General features: G+C 53.2%; 1 protein-coding gene across 1 annotated transcript in view; it reads left to right on the top strand.

The window, feature by feature from the left end:
- KIZ (kizuna centrosomal protein) overlaps positions 1 to 21,485 on the top strand; it is a 159,869-nt gene that overhangs the window by 63,693 nt on the left and 74,691 nt on the right. The window contains exon 2 of the mRNA XM_075089691.1: positions 13,616 to 13,844. The gene's annotated coding sequence lies outside the window, so the exon portion shown is untranslated. The remainder of the gene's footprint in view (positions 1 to 13,615; positions 13,845 to 21,485) is intronic.

Raw genomic sequence — 21,485 nt, 5'->3', positions numbered from 1 at the left:
ACGGACCACCGCGCCAGGCCCGCACCTCTACCAGCCCTGCTCTTTGTTCACAGGGCAGCGGGCACCGCCGTCATCTCAAGCTGTTCCTTATTTCTCTATCTGTCAGATTTAAACAGTTAAAAAAAAAAAAAAGGCAACAATGACACATCCCCTTGAGATGGGAGAAATTTAGGAACGAGTTAGCCTCCTAGCAATAGAGCCAGGAGCCAATTTAATCCGATTAGTGCCTCCTGACAATAGATTCTCCTAACCCATTGTGGACAGAAGCTTTCACTTTATTTGTTTCTATTAGCCAAGAATCTGAGATATCGGAAAAGTGGAATTTTGCCCCATCAGATCGCTCAGATGATCAACAAAAAAACAAATTGAGGAAAATAGTCTAATGTGTCAATATTTATCTTTTGGCCCTAATTGTCTGCGGAGAGGACTTGTTGAGTGCGCAAAGTTTGCAGCTCCAGTTTATCTGTGTGCTCTTCATTCTCCCCATTGTATGGATATAGTGGCAGCTCCTCACAATGCAATGATGTTTAAGAAGGGCAGTAACTGCAGAGGCATAATAGAGGCATTTTAATGGAAAAAGACTTGCAGTTGTCAACCAAACTGCAATGCTTGATAGAAAATGTAAAAAGGCTTTAAACTGATATATATATTTATTTATATAAATTTTACAGCTTCTTTGTGAATACACTTACTGCAGGTTTAGGCAGAGGCTTGTTCCCATCTAATTTGATAGAAAGAAACTCACTTTCAAATACTTTTGAATGCATTCTCCTCTCCCCCAGACCGAGGCCCGTGGTAGCATTGATATCATTTACTACCAGCAGCATAAATCACGTTGCTGGTGGCTCCCCTCCCTTACGTGTGTGTCTGCGGCATGCCTTTGACGAGGAAGCGCCGTACCTGGGCTCGGCGCGGTACCGCTGGAGGGATCCCCTCTGCCGTCTGCACCAAAGGATTTCCCTCCGGCCTGGGTGACGGCACCCCTGGCTCCAGGCTTTGTGCCGATCCTCGAGGGCCCTCCAGAAGGCACTGACCTCCTAACAATTTCCTCCCCTCGACGACTTTCCAAGGTCTGCTAGGTGTCTCTTGTTTAATGTGCGCAGCACATGAATCGGTTCGTTACAGCACAAATTTTCCCCCAAGGCTGCTGTGAAACGCTTCACGCACATCGGCTCTGGGCTGGCAGGGGCGATTTTGGGATTTTTTATTAATCAACCACAGTTGTAGCATCATCAAAGTCAGAACCCGGTTGGTTTGACCAGACCTGATTTACCACAAGGCTACGTTGGCCTAGATTGTTTTGCTCTGTGTGAGAAGCAGGATGCCCCTCGGCGCTGCTCTGCTCTTCTGAAAGGCCATCAGCCATCCGCAGCCGCTCCCCGAGAGCCGGGGGAGGCACGCTGCCTGGGAGCGCCGCAGCTTGGACGCTGGAGCCGCGCAGGCGCAGTCGGGCAGGGAAGGGCAGGATTCGTGACAGCTGCAGCCGTCTAGGGCGGGTGGTGGGCTTGCAGAGGCTGGAGGCGGCGACTAAGGTCTGCGGAGGGTGACCCATCCCCGCTGCGGATGGGTGGGCTCTCACGCTCTTGGCGAGCACCCGCGTCCCGCTGGCCGCGGAGGGATGAGCCGGCTGCTGCCCTGCTTTCGGCAGCAAGGTACAGCTCCAGGCCGTGGACTAGAAAGGGCTTCGTCATCCCTGACTGCTGTGAGTCCCCAGCGGAGGCGTTATCGAACCCTGCTGCCTTTTCACCACCCAGAGGTTTATCATCCTTAAATAGCGACAGCCCCGCGCTGCTGCTGGGTGGTGGGTCGTGGTGCTTCCCAGCTTGACCCCGCCAGATCCCCCCGATGGGCACCGCCGCCTGTGAAATAACCACCGACCTGTCGCGTGAAAAGCAACGGTGTCTGAGGATGGAGAGGAAAACACTGTTCTGTACTGCGGTGGCTCACTCATGATGCTCGCACAGTGTCGCTGGAGCAGAGTTCTGTAGGATTCTAAAAAAAGGATTAGATTGTTGTATTAGTGTGGTTAAAGGCATTTCATAAAAACCTCATTGTTCTGGCAGTCAGCCAGCCAGAAATCTCCTTCGGGTGTCTCATTTTATAACTCTCCCCTATGAAATCTGTTACCACTTTCTCTTAAACCCTGTCCTGGCAGGCGCTTTCACCGCGGGACGTTGCCCTCGCCCCTGCCCCAGCTGTCTGCAGGCCAGAGCTGTGTTTCGGGGTCCCCTCAGGGTATGCCCCAAGGGTTGGCAGTGTTGGCATTGAAACGCAACCCCAGAGCCCTGGGCTGGGACAGAGCAATACTGACTGCAGAATGAGGAATGCTGCAAAAAGTGGCGTAAGGAGGTATTTAGTAAAACAAGGGGAATAGGAGGAGAGGGTTGCTGGGCTCCAGGAGCCCTCCCTTGCCCTGAGGGGCCTCCCCGGGGGGCCCCACTCCAGGCCAGGAGTGCTGGTCAGGGCAGCAGGACCTGGCCATGCCGTTGGGCTCCTGGCACCAGGGACGGGCAGTGCAGACCCTTGAGCTTTGGGGTTTTACCCCAAAGCGCTGAGTTATTTGCTATATGGAGAGGTTCCAGTCCTCTGAGAAGACCTGTGCCACGTGGCAAAGGTGCTAAATGGCAACCTGGGAGAGGTGTGTTGTAACATCACAGGCTCTTTAAGTAGCGGCAGACTAGAACTTCATCCTTCTGGCCTAAATCCTTTAAGGTGATCACTGATTCTGCAGGTGGAGAGTGAATTTACCTGCAGGGGCTGGGGGCAGCTCTCCCCTGAGCAGCTGGGTTAGCAGCCTTGCCTTGCCTATCCTCCCCTCCCCTCCCCTCCCCAGGTGCATGCTGCCCTCTGAGCAACAGCCCCGGCTGGGGAAAAGGGATCAGGTGAGTTATTCCCCCCTAGCTACCCCAGAAAAAAGCTCTGGAGGTAGGTACTCTTATCCTAAATGGGATTTTTGTTCCCCGCCCCGTCTCTGTTACGGTGACTGCCTCCAGGTGTCAACCGAGCAAACTCAGGAAAAGCCGCGGTTACTCCAGAGTACGCGTCCACGTGCAGAATATTCTGGTACAGGTGTTTTGCTTTAAATTCATGCCCCATCTTATTCCAGAATATTTTCGCTGTGTAGAGGAGCACTTAGCTGGGGTCTCTGCTTGCTGCCGTGCTAGTGATAAGATGGATTGGCTGATCTAATAGGTCTTTTCAATCTCTGATTTTGAAAGCTAAGATTGGGAAATTAATTTCAGAAAGGTCAAAACAGAGCAAGGCTATCCTGCTGCCGTGCGATGGATCCTATTTTTTTTTAAATCTATCTATTGAAGAAAAGGTTAGTTATTCAGCATCCTGCAAAAAAAAGAAATAAATAAACCAAGCAGAGGGAATACAAAAAGTGTATAGATCTGCTGACCCATTCGCAATCTTCAGTTAATGGAAATGCCGGGGAACAGGAGTGGTAAGAGCCTGCCGAGCTGGGAGGCGCTGACCCCGCGGCTGCTGGGAGCTGAGTGCCCCCAGCCTCGAGCCCCCCCGACGGCGGCGCACGTGCCTGCGGGGCTGCCCAGGGAGCTTAGGAGCGGCGGCGGCGGCCAGAGCCCTGCCGGCACCAGCACCGTGCAGCGGCGGCCGACGCGTGGGAGGTCTGCGTCCACCTCTGTCCTCCGGCGGGGGGCTGGGGGCTCGCCACGGGCTTTTAAGGGCAGTTTGCAGAAACGCTGAGCAAATCCCAGTGGCGTTCACTGAAAATCCGGCTTGAGACGTAGGGCTGTCAGAAGGGGTCAGGGGCAACGTTCCGGGTTCGCTCAAGTCATGGAGAGGTTCTGGGAGCCCTGTCGCAAGTTAGTGAAAAGCTGGTTGTGTTTTTCAGTGAGAAAAGAAAACACAAGAGAAAAGGGGAGGGGGAATCAAATCCAAAGGCTTTGCATCGATATTTGGCTTTTATTTGTTCTTTTTATTTGTTTTCTTCCAATATTCAAGCCAAACTAAAACTAAAAATAAATTACTTCTTTTTTCTTTTTAAACCAGGAAATCATGGGGAGCGAAAATGGGCCACTTGGGGGGGTGGGGTGTCACTGCTTAATTAAAAAGAAAATATCTTTTTTTTATTATTTGTTTGCCTTTTTCCCCCCACCTCTGCCCCTGGTATATTCAGTAAACTGCTGAGCTGGCCCTTCCTCTCCCTCTCCACCCACTTCTGTTTTTACAGATGAGCGTGTGATGTTGCAATTTTTGGAAGGAGGGGGAAATCAATGGCTTTTGGTAGCACTGATTAAAGCCTTGCCCTGGCCTAGCCGCGCTTTGTACGCTTCGCCGTGCCGCGAGGCTAACACGTGGCAGGAGTCCCGGGGCGAAGCCAGGCGGCTGCCATTCCTGGGTGTTGATGGGCACCTCCACGTCCTCATGGGGAGGACGGCGCGGGAAAAGGTACCTGGGAAGCGGATGCAAAAAGCGAGGGGCAGCGGCAGGGTGGGTGGCGGTGTGTGATGTGCTGAGGCAGCTGCCCCACAACTAGCGATGCACCTTTCCCTTTTTTGCGAAGGACAAAATGTGTCACAGGCACTAACTTGGGTCTCCTCTGAGCAAATCCAAGGAGTTCTGCTGATTGCTGTGGAGACAGGATCCTGTCTTGAATACCTGGCCATGGCAATGTTGAACAACACACTTGTCTCAGGTTTAATTCACCCTTGAACCTGTATGAGCTAATCTTGCTTTAAAGGTCACTCTTTACATACAAATATTAAAGCCTTATATATGTGGGGCTGTACCCATACGGTAGCGTGTTTCAGATCCATTATCGAAGCTCTCCGTTTCTTGCTCATGCATGTTCCTGTTGCTTTCTGCAGTTGGTTACACTGAAACAACACAGCAATGCATGGGCAAAATAAAATAAACAAATATCTCCAGTTGAGGATTATGTTAACGAGGTCAGTAATAAATGACAATTATTAGCCAATATATACAAATGACTTAATTCTTTTACCACGTCAGGCAACACTGGAGATAAAGTATAACTTGGGAAATTGGTTGCATATTTCATTCTGAACAGAAGATGTGAAGAAAAATGTCAGAGCAAGCAAACACATCTGGCTCATTAACGCGATTATCTTTTCCCAGTAAAGAATCTCAAGCAGATTTGAATGGACACCAGAGCATCTCTATAAATCAGATTTAGCTCCCCACAGCAAGTGCTGGGGAAGCTGCCAGGCATCAGTTAACCTGTCCTTCGCAACGTTTCTCTCACTGCTAATGCCAAAACCATCGCAGCGATTCACATGTAAAGATGTTTCCATAGTCCCAAATACATCTCGCTTCCCAGGCCTGATACTGGAACCAGGCATGGATTAAGCTTCCGGCATCTGGTGAAAAAAGAGGAACTTAAGTCTCTGTAAGTAGAAAAATAGGTGTGTTGCTGACTTAAGATGAATGTTGGCTTAAATGGAGGAGTCTGTCCAGTGGGGAAAAATGAGGGCACCTACGTGCCGTACCGTATATGTAGTACAACACGGGGGTGTTGGCCTGACGCAGGGAGCACGCCCTCGGCTGGGGGAGGCAGCTCTTAGCGCATGTGTTAGGGGTATGCGCGTGGTCCAGGCAGCCGCTGGGGTTGGGTTTTTTTGCTGTTAATATGTACACGGGTAGATGCAGCTCAGCAGGCTTTTAGAAGGGCTTTTGTAAGGGGCGCGTGTGTGGTCCCTTGACGGGGAGAAGGCGGCGAAGAGCCACTAGCTCCGAGAGCATCTCCCCACCCCACGGGGACTCACCGTGCAGCAGCTTTCCCGTGGGGTGACAGCCTGGGAGCTGTGGCTTTCCCCCTTGCGTCAGGGGCTGGGAGAGGAAGGGAGATGCACTTGGCACATAACACAGGAAGGTCGTTCATCTGAAAAATGATTAGCACGACTTTTTGTTATCTGTGATCAATAGAAGTGCAGAGGAGCATCCAGCTAAATTATGTCAACTCTCCAGGTCTGTGCACAATGCCAAGATGTTTAATTTTGATCATGAGTGATAAAAAAGAAATTCAGCTCTGTGCCACGGCTTAGGACAGCATCTCGCTGAATTAGTCTGAACCCAGACCTGGCCTCTAAAATTTACTTTTAAAAAATTGACGCGTGGAGGTGTGTGCTCTCACATGATGTTTCCGACGGCAAACAGTACTGTCTTTTCCCAGTGCCACTGTGCAGCTCACCGCCTGGCAGGAGCTGTGAGATCTGGCTCAAGCAAAGCGGCCGCGGGCACTCGGAGCTGCCGGACCGAAGGGGACGACCATGTGGAGGGGTGCGGGTGGTGAGGGGTGAGGAGTGTAGTATGTGGAGGGGTGTGGTGTGCGAAGGGGTGTGGAGGCGTGAGGGAAGCGGCCGATCGCCGGACTCGCTGGGGATGCTCGGCTCATGCAGTCACAGCACCTGTAACCGCAGGGACTCTCCTGCCTGGGGGGGGTAAGGGGGTGGGGTACCTGTGGACACCCTCGCTTCATTGCAGTGTGTCCCTTACGTACAGCCTGCTCGCAAGGTTTCACTGAGCTTTGGCTGTTTGGAAAATCTCTAGGTTTCTGTGGGTAGGCTAGTTTGCATTAAAAAAGAACAACGCGGTTATTCCTTCAAGCACTTAGCTTTACATTATCTTCTGTTTGAAAATTTTCAAAAATATTAACTCGAGCCTAACTGAGAGGAGGTGCTCCACATTAGAGGCAGAATCAGAGATGTTGGCTCTCTACCAGCGCATAAGTGGGACTCCTTCCTCCCTCGCCGTGGAGATGGGGCAGGACTGCCACAAATGAGAATTTTTCCAGTGTTTTCTGTCTTTGTTAAGTTTTTTAAAAAAACCTTTATATGATACAGAAGCTGAGCAGAGTTCTCATATCTTGGGATTTCTTCCTGTAACTTCCAGGAGAGTTTTGCCCAAATCCTTGCTTTCTTACCTGGGAGAGGATCTAGGTGTTTGATACTTAGGCTTGGAGTCACAAAAACATGTAGGGCTTTGTATCCCTCTGGTTTTTTTCCTGTGTCGTAGACTTTTGTGACTTCAATCACTGCTTCAACATAGTGTTCATCTAATAATTTCAAATGTTTATTATTTATATAATAATTTCATATTAAATATGCACTTGTAGCAAATTTGCCTGGGGAAATGTAGTGATTCTTGGTGCAGGAGTGCCTGCAGGGTCCCCGAGGGCGTGGAAGGAGCAGGCAGAGCCCTTCCCGCAGGGACTGTCCTGCCTGTGCATGTAGAGGGGACTCCCCCTCCTCCGTCACCACTGCGGCGGTGCCCCCTCTCTCGCCCAGGCCATGCCGGCGTCCCCTCCTGCACTCTGCGTTCGAATGCCTTGCACGTGCGGCTCTTGAGGTGGGGGGCAGGTGAGATGCCACGGCGGTGTAACCCTGTCGGCCAGCGGAGCGGGGGACGGGGACGGTGCGGGGCGCCAGCTCCCCGAGCGGGTGTCGCTGCCGCAGCACGTGCTGGCACGTGGATCGAGTCAGTCCGGCCCCGAGCGATGCGCCTGCGCAGAGGAGCCCGGCTCCGTCGCAGTCCCGCGCCCCTTCCTCCTGGCTTCGTCCTCCGCCGTGCCGAGGGGAGGGAGAGGAAGGGCGGTAAAATAGCCTGCGTTTCCAGGAAGCAGAATAGTAGACGCGCTGTCAGAGCTGTTGTTAAAGCCGAGGCACTGCTCTCCCCCTCTTCTTCCTCAGCCTGCGGGTGCTGCAGGTCCCCGCCGCTCAGCCCCCACCGTGGGAGATGCCATGAACTGGCTTCTAGGAGATGGTATCCAGGGCAGGTCCCAAAGAGCCCCGGGTTTGGCGAGCTGAGGATCCGGTACCGGCGCTGGCCACGGGACTGGCGTGCGAGCCGTGGTTCCTTAACCTCCGGTGGATTCCGGGAACACCGGGGGGAATAGCTCTAAACCCCATTTAAATAGGGAGCGGCGGGGAGGGAGAGGGGAACATTTATTAACATCTAATCCTGTTAAGATTTTCTACACCATATGTCTGAGCAACAGAACATGTGAAATGTGTACTAATTACTCCTGCCTGTGTCATGTGTGTATATTTTCTATGCAGTCCCTGACCTTTTTGTTAATAACTTCACATTATATTCATTGACCTGAAACAAATTGAATTCAGTGGCACTCACTCAAGAATTGAATTACATAGTCTTCTTAATTGGTCTCTTATTTAAATGTGGAAAAGTAACAGTTTACCACCTGTAATTTTTTTTTTCCTTAAGAAATTCCTGCGGAGAGCACGCGTACTGGGGCTGTGTCCGGGGGCAATTATGGAACACCCAAGCCCACCGTGCGCTGCAGAGCGGAAAATCCCCCACAAAAGTTTTGTCCCTCCAAAGCAAAACCACTTGTAAAAGTCTGTAAAAGCACCCAAATAATCTCCCCTCCTCGGGGGAAAGGGCAGCACCCGGGACAAGCTGCCCCCCAGCTCCCGGGAGCCCCCACCCTGGGTGAGCATCCCTCTGCCCGTCTCGGCTCAGCGGCGGTCCCCACGCGCTGCCTGTCCCCCAGCTGTGCCAGGTCCCATCCCCGGCCTCGTCATCTGCTCCCGAGCGCGGAGGGCCGAGGTGGGGAGCTGCGGGGCGCCTCGCCTGCCGGTGGCCGTCCCAGCAGCGCCAGCCCACCGAGGATCCTCGCCCGCCACGGAGGAAGCGGGCTGGCTGAAATGTCTGCTTTGCTTTTATTCTTCCAGTGCCGAGTTAATTGCCAAAGCCGCAAAGAGGAGACTTACTCTTTACTTACTATATTTAACTTAAAAATGCAAATGTTATTAGTGTCCCGATCATTGATAAGAGTGCCTTTGTGCCATGCTTTAACCTCTATTAGGGGGGATTATGAGAACGTATCCACATTGGCATTTTCTAAGTGTCACTATGACAGCACTTGCTGCACAAATGCCTGGCTGTCACACTGAGGTTTATCACTAGGTTTTTTCCTCCGAATGCAGACTAATAAGCCCAGAAATTACAATTGCCTCCCTGCCGAATCTGTGATAGGCGGAAATAATGATATCAGTGCCCTGCTAATCTCCTTGCCTCCGCGCTTGGCACCATCCTATTGAGTCACCTGTCATACGCCGCTTTGATGAGGCGAATTCAATCTCTCAGCTATAATGACAATGGAGCCATTTTAATGTTTGGAAATGATTATGTGAAGGTTTCTCTTTGCTCTGTCTTGGCAAGCAAACCAGGTCAATGTTCAGGCTGTGTCTCCTGCCGCCGCTAACGACTTGGAAGGAGCCGGGCTGTATTAAGTGAATATGCCAAGTTATTAGACAGGAGACGCTGAAGGCAGCTTTGTGGGGGGAGACTCTTTTTATTTCCTTTTTCACAGCAAAGCATGAGCCTGAGAAGATGCTTTACACACGTGAGCATCTCGCACGCCTCCGTGGTCCCCAGCAGCAGCACGCACACAGCTGCAGGCGCCTCGCCGCACCCCTGGGTGCCCCCAAGCGCACGTGCCCCGGGGCCGCCGTGTCGTCCTCGGTGCGTTGTACACTCCTCCGGCGCTAGCGCCAAGGCTGCTACCCCAAGACGGGTGCGAGGACGGATGCGGGCGCATCCCCCGCCCCGACAGCGTGGCGCCACGTGCACGGCTCGGTCCTCGGCGGCTTGTTGGTGCAGCACGGTGCGAGGGCAGAGCGGGAGCGGGCGAGGCACCCCCTCGTCTCGCGGGCAAAGCCCAGCACGTGCCGGCAATGCTTGGCTGTGCCAGTGGGCAGCCGGCTCGGTGCCGGCGGGCCGCTCCGGTGTAAGGTCGGTGCACCAGGTTGAGCAACTGCAGTTAACGTGCCTGTACTGGAGGGCAGGGCTGGCTGCTGGATTTGCCTTCAGGGAAACCTCTGAGCTCTTGAGGAGGGTGTCTGCTGCTCCGCATCGCTGGTGGGAGCTGTGCTGATCTTGGCTTGTCTTCACCAGCCCAAAGGACAGATGAGCAGCACTGCAGCAGGGGCAGGAGCAGGGGTGCTGGCTCGGGACACCGCAGGGGCAGGAGCAGGCAGTGGGCCATCGCCTGGGGTGTTATCTTTTTCTCTAAAAACTCAAGCTCAAAGCAATTTCCCCTTCCTTGGACTGTGATTTGTCACAAATAGCAAAGACAAGAAAATGTGCCCAGCCAGAAAAAACTTTCCTGCCCAGCCCATCGTATGCAAAATGCACTTCTGAATCTCTGTGTTTGCACAACACGCTTCAGGGAGCTTAAAGTCCGTCTAACTTAAAAAACCAAGCACCAAATCCTGTTAGAAGACATGGGTAGTCCCTCCGGTCTGTTCATGAGTTGGGTTAATTAATGGGGAGGCGAGCGGATCGGCTGCCCGGGGGGTGGCGAGGGGATGCACGCTGGGGGCAGGCCCGGCAGCGATGGAGAGAGTCCCACGAGGCGCGGGGTGTCACACGTGTGATTCCTACCTGTGTGTTGATTTCAATTAATTTTGTCATAGAGAAACTGAATCTCTTCCTTCCCAAGTGGCTGCGTCTCTAATGTCAGCGGTCTCTGAAGCCAGGTCTCACCCTAGGTGCAGAGCGTGTTGCCATTAAAGATGAGCTGAAATGCTTTATTTATTTATTTTAATGTAAAAGGAAAATAACTACATTTCGTCAAGCTGTTGGAGTTCCCAGACTCATGGGGGAATGCATCTTCAGACTTAATGAGGGCTTAAAGTCACCTTGGAAAAGCACAGGTGCCCACGGCTGGAATTGCACTGGTTGGAGTGAGATCTGGGGGCCCTCCACGCCTCGGGGCTGCCTGGCGGGTGGTCCCTCCCTGGCAAAGTCGTTTGGGAGGTGGGTGACATGGATGTGGCCCAATCCTGCAGAGATGCGAGAGTCCCGGCTGGAAGCGGTGCATCCCGTGCGGTCTCCATTGCCATCCCTCCACGCGAGGCTTCCCCAGCTCCCGGCCCATCCTCTGGCATCGAGCTGCGGTACCCCGTGGGCCGGGCAAGGGGATGCTGCACCCCGCGGGCTCGTGCCTTTTCTTCGTCGTCTTCCTGCTGGCATTCACTGCCAGGTTATTAGTATTTATTAATATGACATTAAATTTCTGAAATCTTGACCAACTCTTTGATAAGGGAGGAATAAAGAAGTAGAAATTCAGATGTCAAGCTTTTATTAACGAAAGTGTTCAAGGCCATCGCTGGATGGATATTACAGGCTGCTTTCACTCTGCTCTTCAGTTTATGAAAAGCAATTGTTTAGCTATATAGAGAGTATAGAGCAGAATCAAATTGACCTGTGTGATACAGAAAGTAGCACTGAGCCCATTTAACTAAGGGTCCTTTGAAAGAAATCTTTTTTATTATAGATGAGTGCTGAAATTATTTCAAGGAAGTGATTATCTGTCTAATAATTTTAAATGCATGAGTGACTTCCACATATAAAATTAAGGCAGCCCAAGGCAGCGGATTTGGAGATAGGCTTAACACACAGCAAGCGACATGGTGGCACAAATGCTATGGGTCGTCCCCCACGTGTTTGATTTTTAGGGATGCTCCTGGCTGGAGCCCTGCCCTGCATAGTCACTCTCATGGGGATGAAGTTGGAGGGGACGGATGCTAGGCTGGGACGGATGCTAGGCTGGGACGGATGCTAGGCTGGGACGGATGCGAGGCTGGGACGGATGTGAGGCTGGGACGGATGTGAGGCTGGGACGGATGTGAGGCTGGGACGGATGCTAGGCTGGGATGGATGCTAGGCTGGGACAGATGTGAGGCTGGGATGGATGCTAGGCTGGGACAGATGTGAGGCTGGGATGGATGCTAGGCTGGGACAGATGTGAGGCTGGGATGGATGCTAGGCTGGGACGGATGTGAGGCTGGGACAGATGTGAGGCTGGGACGGATGTGAGGCTGGGACGGATGTGAGGCTGGGACAGATGTGAGGCTGGGATGGATGCTAGGCTGGGATGGATGCTAGGCTGGGATGGATGTGAGGCTGGGATGGATGTGAGGCTGGGACGGATGTGAGGCTGGGACGGATGTGAGGCTGGGATGGATGCTAGGCTGGGACGGATGTGAGGCTGGGATGGATGCTAGGCTGGGATGGATGTGAGGCTGGGATGGATGCTAGGCTGGGACGGATGTGAGGCTGGGACGGATGCTTGGGTAATGGTGGTGTGTGGGGTACGGGGCTGCTCTGGTTTTGGGTACATCCTTGCAAGCCTGGCTTGGGCCTGGCTTTGCCCCGCACGCCTGGGCAGCCTCGGGATGCACAAGCCCCACGCATGCCTGCATGGTGGGGGGCTCAGCGCCGCCACCCCCACACACACCCCCACATCTCCCTTAATTAAGGCAGCCAATCTAATTAGGGTGGCACCCGCTGCAGCGGCCCCGTGGGGGCGCATCAAAGCCCGCGTGGGGTGCGCACGGGGGGCGGCGCACGGGCAGCGCAATTACCCAAGTTAAGAAAACATCCCTGTAATTAGCAAGGCAACTCTAAGCACAAGGAATGGAAATTAGTCACAGCGCAATAAATTAGTCGGTGCATATATTACGTGCTGTGAGCACCCCGGGGGCCTCCTGTTTGCAAGGCTTTGGTTTGCAACCCCATGCCTCTCAATAAAGCATTCATCCCTAGGTGATTATGTTCCAGCAAAAGGAGTTTTTAACTGAATTACAAATTTTCTTTTCTAATTCTTTTATAGGCAGAATTGGGATCCCTCACTTTTTTCTTTTTTCTTTTTTTTTTTTTTTGAAGGTCCAGGGAGCAAAGCCACTTCCCTCCCCCTTCAGCTAATAATTAATTTTCTGCTTTTCAGGGTGCTTCAAGACCCTGCATTGTTTGCTTTAATTAGGAGCAGTAGTTAAGGAACTATTTCAAAATCCCTCCCCAATTTTGAACTATTTTAGCTGTTGTTTCTTTACTGGGGGAAGAAGAGGGGAGGGCAAAGCAGGAAATTGGACTGTAGCAGCACATAACATTTGCATCAAAATAATACAGCCGGCAACAGAAAATCACAATCACATCACTCAGAAGGAAGGAACAGAATACAAATTAAAGGAATAATGTAAATTTTTTGCCATTAAGCTTCAATGACCATTTGAAATGGTGCAAGGCACAAAGGTTTTGATGAGCATCATCCAGTTTGATTATTCATACTTGTGCTTCTGCTTGAATTAAAGTAGGAGTGCTAGAGCCTGTTAAAGCAAAATATTTGAATTGGTAGTGAACTCTCACCTTTACTTGCATCCATTTACTTTTCAAATGAATACCAGATAAGTTAGTGCATTTTATAATCGGCCTGTTTTCCAGTGAGTGCTGTCATTACATACCAATTTCTTTTAGAAGTGCTTCCTAAGAAACATTAAATACTTACAAATAAGGATCTGTCCATCACTGGCAGCAATCCTATTTGAGCAGCGTTAGGCGACTCAGGCAGGTTGCGTGCCCTCCCTTTGATGGCTGTGTGCGCGGCTTCTCTGGCCAACGCGTGCGGCCCCTGTTAAACCCTGCTCATTAGCTGCCCGCCGGGCTCCGCGCGAACACCCTGCCCGTTGGCAAACACCCTGCCCGGCCAGCGCCTGCCCTCGCCTTGCTGCCTGGGGGCACCCGCTTCCGGTCTAAGGGGTGATAGTTTATTCTATTTTAATTTATTTTTTTAATTTTATTTTGTTTTGTTTTTTTTATTTAGGTAGTACCACTACCTCCTCTGAAAAACAGAGCTGGGTCTGCAGCCGGCAGAAAGGCACGTCCGAAGGAGCCTGGTTTCGAAGGGAGGAGCTGCCCGAGGCTCGGGGAAGGCCCACAGCACGAGCTGAGCCAACTGGCCCCGCCGCTGGAGGTGTGCCTGGTGCACAGGTGTCGCAGAGTCGTGCACAGGAGCATCCCTGGCTTTAACTAGCCAGGTTTTCCGTCAGCAGGTAGGAGAAGAAAGAGCATTTTGTCATTCGGAGGTATAGCTGCCCACGGTCAGGAGTTACCCCCCGACTCCCGACCCACAGGGTGGCACAGCATGGGGACGTCCTCTCCTGGGGCCCGGGCAGCAGGACAGCGCCGTTGCAAATAGTGATGGATGTAGAGGAAAAGCAAGGAGTGTTAAGAAGGAAAAACAGTGTGGGGTAGCAAGAGCTAGTCCAGAGACACTTCCCCAGGGACCTGATTCTGACCGGCTTGAAGATGCTGGCAAGTTTGCTGTTTACTTAATGTGAGAGCAAAACTGGCCAGATGTTTGTTAACTATGAACTAAGAAAATATAGTAGGACTTTAAAACAGAGCTGTTTGTAAAAGAAACATTTTAAATTAACTCAGGCCTTATCCTTTAAGAAAGAAATGTACATGTATTCCAGTGGTCAGATTTCAGACTGCTTGTATGCAAATGCTGGTCCAGATTTATAAGCCAGCCCTGGGAGTTTATCGGCTTTGTGTGTGTTAATGTGCACACGCACCTCTAGCAGGTTACACTGAGTTACTGACACCGTGGCTCACTCCTTAATAAAACGTTTAAAAGGCAGCCTTGGGCTAGGTGATGTATTTAGTTTTTCCAGGGAGTTGCAGGGCTGCTGGTGGCGGCTGCTCCTTCCCGCGTGTTCCACCTACACCAGGAACCCGCGGGCTCCTGCAAAGGCCTCTGTGGGAAGCCAAAAGGCAGCCCTCTCGCTTACTGCTCAAAATCCCCGCGTCAGAAGCCTTTTGCTGCCTTCAGCACCCATTATTGGAAAGATCTGCAGGGCTGGGCCAGGGAGTTGAAGGAATTTTAATATTCTGATGCACTTTTTCACAGTGGGAAGGTGCAGTTGGCCGTGGGCTTTGGGAAGGCCCACAGGTTTGGGGCAGCCCGCTGCTGCAAGGAGAGAAACCCCAGGCCCCTATTTTCCCATCTGCGCTTACAGTCCCATGCTGGTGATATCCACCAGTTTTTCCTGCCAGTTATTTGTATTTCTTGATCCCTAGGCTTTGGGCAGCCTTGGGCCAGGTTTGATGACCTGTTTTTACTCCCCGGTGGGTGCCAGCCACAGCCCACTGGAGCCGGCAGGGCTCCTCAGCAAGGCGCCGTGAGCTTAGCTTTGCTGCGCTGCCCTGGGCTTAGCACGTTATTCCTAACAAGCAACGAGCTGGTGATCCCACTTAGATGGATCCTTCAAGTCCATCTGCTTGGAGATGTCAGCGGAGCTGGCAGCACCTGCAAGGACGATGTCGGTGACTGTGGATGGGGCCTTGGACAGCCATTATTTTGCTTTTCTGTTCTGGTGTGACTCGAGGAGCCCCACATGCTTTGGGACCCGCTGTGTGGTAAAAGCGCAGCCGCTGACATGGGGGTCTCGCTGCTGTGGACTCGGTGTCACCTCCCCAAACTCCCTCTGACCCCTGCAGCGTGCGGGCAGGGCCCGCTCCTGCCTGTCCGGGGTGGGTCTGCACCCCCCACGGGTTTGCAAACACCCCGCTGTTGGCCAAACTGGGAGCTCCAGGATGTTTTACCCTGGTTCACTTCAGCGCTCTATAAAATGCCTTTTATTAAAATGGGGTGGGGAGGAATCAATGCAACTACACATCAAAAACAAACCTCCGTTTTAGCAATTTTAAAGCAATCCATCAGAAGCTAATGAAGGCCAGGTTATTTAAATGATAAAGGACAGGGAATGAATGCATACCATTGTCTCTGCTGCTTTTTCCAAGGTGATCTGGGTTAAAACCATGCTCTCAGGGTTAATTTTGAGCTGCTTTTCTTTCAAAAATGTTTTTTCCTTATTGACACAGGGGGTTTGATTTATGTAATATCCATAATAATTCCCAGATTTCTGTAGATTACAGGGTTATCCCCACAAATGGCTCTGCTGGCAGAGGTATGGGGTCTTCCCTGGCGTGGGCCGAGCCGGCCTCCCGCCTGCGCCGATGGGGAGAGCAGGGTCCGGCCGTCGCCCCTTGCTCTCCTGCTCCCCCAGCGCCTGCAGCTCTTCACTTCCCTCTTTAATTAAGGATGCTCAATACACAGCGCTCTGGGGTGTAATTAAAAACAAATAAAATAACAAGACAGCTTGGAAAAGTGCAGCCCTGCTCTTTCCTTCCACTTTTCCCCCTTCTCTGTCTGGTTTTTGTGTCACCTTTTCAGCCCAGACCTGCTGCCCCGCTTCTGTCCCCCTGCACGGGAGGAGCAGGCGTCCATCCCACGCATGCAGCGGGTCACATCCATGCGCATAAGCCTGGCGGTGCCGTGGGGTCTCCCCTGTCCCCATCAGTAGTTTAATAAACCAGCTGAAGAAGAGACCAGACCGGGGTCCAGCTCTCCAAAACAGGTCTCCTAAGCCTGAAAGACCCAGTCCTGGGGACCGGGCGTGATGGCTGCTGCCCTGCCAGCCCTAAGTGGTGGCAAATCAAGGCTCTGAGCCCTGAACGTCCTGAGAGTTGAGCTTCACCTGTGATAACTGGGAGGTTTGCTTGTGCGTCGGTGCAGGGGCACCAGGCACAGGAGCAGGGCACAAGAGCAAGGGTGGGATGCCAGCAGTCAAGGCAGGCAGGGGAGGGTGCACCTCTGCACTGCTGCCTCCCGTGCATGCATGCAGGACCCAGAAAAGCCTTTGGGAAGATGTGTTACCTTGGGCTTGGCTGCTCCAGATTAGTTATCTTTCCATACTTATTTTTTTCTTCCCCTCTTTGGGCTTTCTGTTGCTTCTTCCCTCCCCAGCACTTCAAAGCCCCGCTCTCTTTCCAGGCACTTTACCACGTCCTTGTTATCCAGTCGCGAGCTCTCCTAAGCCGCCCTGTTGTCGGCTGCCGTGCGTGTGGGCAATCACAAATTTATGACGATGCTGAGACTTTGGGGGGAGAAAGGCGAGCGCGTTTCTGCCACAAACCGCTGCTTTCAGGGATCATTCCACTCGACTGGCTGAGAAGAAAGCTGCTCTGATAGAAACTATGTTATAATAGTTGGGAACTGGATAACAATGCCCTACCGACAGAGCTGATTTATTCTAATACGCCAGCGCCGGGAATTGGTATGCACCAAAGCAGAAAATGGAGCTGGCTTTTCAGAAGTGTTTAAAATCAAGCGGCTCTGGAGTCACCAACCGATCATTTAGGTAATCTTTCGGCGGCCAAGCAATTCCATTTCATTAAGGGCGGTGCTATTCTGCAGAGCAAATATTGCACATGATCAAAATGAAGCAGCCTCTTCCCCATCGTCCCCATTAAACTTTAACTTTGCTTATCAGCTCCCCGCAAGGAAGCGCTGGCTGGAGGCTGTGAAGGTGCCGGTGCTCCGCAGGAGTACCTGGGAGCAACTGGGGGGAGAAAGTGGGGAAGTTTAAGAGCAGCGGCCTGAGTGATAATGAGAGGAATGACTTATGGATTTATTCAGAAATAAAGATCACCTGCCTAGGTATGCTTTGCAAAGAAAGAAGTGAGGGGGCTGTGTGAAAGTGAGGGCTGGGCATCGCTGCCCGTGCTCAGCGCGAGGGGTGGGAGCGTGGCACGGGGTGACACAGCTGCCAGAGGAGCGGGACTAGAGTAAACCCACCTCGCCGTGTCTGCGTGTTAGGCAGGCGCACCCCTCACGCACACCCACACCTCTGCTTCGGTATGGCCGCAGAGCAGGCGCAGGCACCCCCTCGCTCTGTCACGTCTGCATCCCGTAGGTGGGCATGTAATGTGATATTATTGATGTGGTACGGGGCAGCACGTCTAATCTGTGTGCACATTTGCTCTTCCCCGGGACTTTTACCCCGGCGGAGATACAAGGCCTGGCAGAAAAGTGGCCTCTTGCGGGGCGCAGTGACTCCAAAGGCGTTAGCCAGGATGAGCTGCTCTGCTCGCTGGGAAGGGAGAGGAGCTGACGCCAGCTCAGCATCCCGCCGAGCACACGTTCCTGGGACGTGTTTCTGGTGCGCACATCTCATGCTCAGGGGTGCCATGCCACTACCTCAGACCAGCTTATTCTGCAGGGGGAAAAATACCCCGCCTTGTGCAGGGAACAGCACTCCCCGTCCTCGGGGGCACGGCTTATGGCTGCCCGCTGCTCCGGGAGCAGCAGAGGAGGGATGGGGGGCAGGTGGAACGGCTGCCGGCCCGGAGCCGCGTTACTTCCTACAGGCAGGTCTCAGCTGGGAAGAGTGATCGCCAGCCCGGGTAATTTCTCAGTCTCTTTCCTCAGTTATTTTGAGGGAAAGGGATTGCACAGTGTTTAAAAGCAAGCCTGAGCATTGCTGATGTTGCTACCAAAGGAAAAAGAAGTGAGGGAGCTGAGAAATGCTGTCATGAAGAGCTGAGCCGGGATGATGTGTGATGGTGTGTGCTGGGAAGGGCTTCCCAGGCTGAGGGATGTCAAGGAGACATCCTGGAAGGGCTGCATGTCGGGTTTTGTTCAGAGGAGGTTTGCCATAATACATTTTGACGGGTTTGAAATTGGTCCTAGGGAGGCCAACAATGAGGGCGAGGAGAAAATCCTCCCCCCAGGCACCTGCGTGCCGGCGGTGACCTGCCGCTCGGCCGATGCGGGGAGATAAGCGCTGCCAAGCTGTCACTCTTCCCAGCCGCATGCACAGCCACTCCGTCTCAGCAGCGAGAAGAGCCGGCGCTGCACCTCGCGGGGTCGGCTGCCAGTGGCGAGGGGTCTCCGCCCTTGGGGAATTTAGGGAATTAATTTAATTCTGCGTCTCCAATTTGGTGTTCTGGTGGAAGAGGTGAAGGCCGTCATGCAACCAGCCGGTCCGTGGGACCTCCCAAAGGCAGTGCGTTGCCCGGTGCAGTAAACATCTTCCAGTTCCTCCCAACAGCATCCCAACTGGATGCCGTTTTGCAAAGCGATGTGTTACAATTTTTTGGACACCAGTTCACCCGGACGCTAAAAAGCAATTATTGCATAGTTTTTTGTTACTCTGTTTTCCCCGGCGTACTTTGTGCAGCTGGAGTTGACTTATGCGATAAATGGACGAGGTTCAAAAATATGACTCCTCTGAACTTTTTAACCTTACACGAAAGGGAGGAATTCTAAGAGCAATGGATAAAATTCAATTAACTGAGATGACAGAAAATAATCTACTAAGCGAATACATCAGGCAATTGGAAGCTTTCATACCTTTCAAAAAGGAAATAACCTATTTCTTTCCTTGTTATCTAATGACACAGGAGTTTATTTCTCTGGAAGCAGTTACAAATCTACCTAATGGGGCCTAAATGTTGTTGCCAGGCAATTAGGGGTTTATTGTGTGGCTAATTCTTTCATTTCCCTCACTGGTGATTGTCATTACAAAACACAGGAGCCATGAGCTGTCCCTTCCGCCGAGAGCCTGTGTTTACACATAGGCACACGCGTGTGCACCTGTGTATACGTCCGCGCATGTACGCCCACCTATAGCTCTGTGTGTGTATGTGCGTATTTGCACAGCCGTGGTTTACAGTGAGCGACGTGGCTCATGCTTCGCCTTCAAAACCGCCTGTTGCCCTGTCCGTACCAGTCAGCCCTGTCCGTTCTGGTGAGCCCTGTCCGTACTGCTGAGCCCTGTCTGTACTGGTGAGCCCTATCCGTACTGCTGAGCCCTGTCCATACCGGTCAGCCCTGTCCGTTCTGGTGAGCCCTGTCCGTACTGCTGAGCCCTGTCCGTACCGGTCAGCCCTGTCCGTACCGGTCAGCCCTGTCCGTGAGGCTGCCCACAACATCCATCCTGCGCCTCCATTGCGGGAGCCCCGGGTTCCCCGTGCACCACTGCCCCGTCTCAGCAGGGGAATACAGGGGAGGGAGGGCACAGGCTCTGTGCTTGGTGCACGGTGCCCGCCGTCCCCCGCACCAGGGACACGCCTGGCCACCAGCTACGGCAGCTGTGGCAGATTTTCAGGAGGAAGAGGCTCCATTTCTTTCCCCAGCTGACTTCTGTGTTTGTCGCTGTCGCCAAGTGTGCGGACAGCTGCAGAGGCCTGGCACACACGGTCGGTTTGATCCCCTCCTCACTTGTTATCTGTCTTGCAAACTGCCTGCCTTGGGCCCCGATCCCCGGGTCTGCCTCCAGAGGCTGGTGGGATGGCAGCTTGGCTGGAGGGCTGGGACAGCGCATGTTGTCCCTCGTCCCTCCCTGCCTCCTTCGGAGCGGTGTGGGCTGCTTGATCCAGAGCCCATGCTGGTCCCCTCCGGGGAGAAGGAGCGGGCTGGGCTTTCCAGGGGAAGGTGCTGGCTGTGATTTTACAGCCAAAAATTATTCACATTTTTCTCACTGAAATATTTTACTTTGCTGAAAAATAAACGTTGGCTAAACTGGACATTTTCAGGGCGCAAACTTGCCCAGGGCTCTGCATCCTCATGGCTCCTGCGGACAGGCATCGCCAGCTCCTGAGCAGCAGGGGCCAGGGCTGGGGTGGGCTCTGCAGCCCCCCGCCCCCTGCAAAGAGGAGAGAAACCCTTCCTGGCAGTGGGGAGGTGCAGCGTGCCCAGCAGCACCGAGCCTCTGCGAGCGCTGGGGCTTGGCAAATCTGGCTGGGACACCGTGGCGGGGACAGTGCTTGTGGCAGTGCCTTCCCTGGCCCCTCGCGGTTTGGGTGCCATCATCCCCCCCAGGCCACATCCAGAGGTGTGGGCTGCTCCCCGCAGCCCTCCGTGGATCTGCCAGGTGGGGGCACGCTGAGACAGTGGGAGAACCACTGCCATGGGTACTCACCGCCAGCATCCCCCTGCTTGCTGCCAGCATCCCCCTGCTCACTGCCAGCGTCCCCATGCCCGCCCAGCCCCAGCCAAGGCGTCCTTCCTCAGAGCATCCCCCACCTGCACCGCCTGCGTTAGACCCGTGCTGCTGGGCCGTTTCCTCTTTTTTGGTGATACTACCACTCAGTTCCCCTGTAAGTTGCTCTGGCAGTAATTAGGGGTTGCTAATGAAAAATACCAATAGGATACAAGCTTTGGCTGAAATACAGTATTTGGCCTTTCCTGCTGAAAGGCTTCTGGCCGAAACACCTAAAGGCAGAGCTGTAGAAGGATGAGATTTTCTGGTGGGCAGCGATGAGACCACAAATTGGCGAAGGAGCAAATGCAATTAGTGCAATGCCCCCGAGCGAGCCGGGGAGAGCAGGACGCGGGACCCGACACCCCTGCCAGTGCATGCTGCACCGGACTGCAGCCCAGTGGCGCAGCAAGCGCCAGCTTTGCCGAGGCGAGCTCAGGCCCTGTCCCAGCGTTCGCTAGCTCGGCCCGTGACCGGCATGAAGCCCCTCACCTGGGGGCAGGCCAGCCCCCAGGCTGGGAAGAGGGATGCTCCTGCTCAGTTCCAGCCCCACCAGGCCTTCCAGGTGGGAAGGAGGAGGGGGCTGGGGGCCTGGGGGTCTCTAGAGCAGGTGTAATTCAGTCCCAGGTGAGCATCAGCAGGTGCAAATGGCAAAGTTATTTAAGCCAGCCCAGCAGGCAGGGCTAGGATAGTCTGAGCCTCTTTCCTAGGAGTAGCGTAGCTGTTGTGACCCTGTCCAGGGCTCCCGGGGACTGTAGAGCTGCATGGCTGTGCTGCTGTGTTTTGTACGAGCCAGGGGAGCAAGCCAGCAGGGCTTTTTCTGGGGGGCTCGAGCAGGCTTCAGGGAGGGCACGAGTACTGGAA

Source organism: Phalacrocorax aristotelis, chromosome 3 (genome assembly GCF_949628215.1).
Source record: "Phalacrocorax aristotelis chromosome 3, bGulAri2.1, whole genome shotgun sequence".
NCBI lineage: Eukaryota > Metazoa > Chordata > Aves > Suliformes > Phalacrocoracidae > Phalacrocorax > Phalacrocorax aristotelis.
This window is presented reverse-complemented; position numbering and strand designations above follow the sequence as displayed.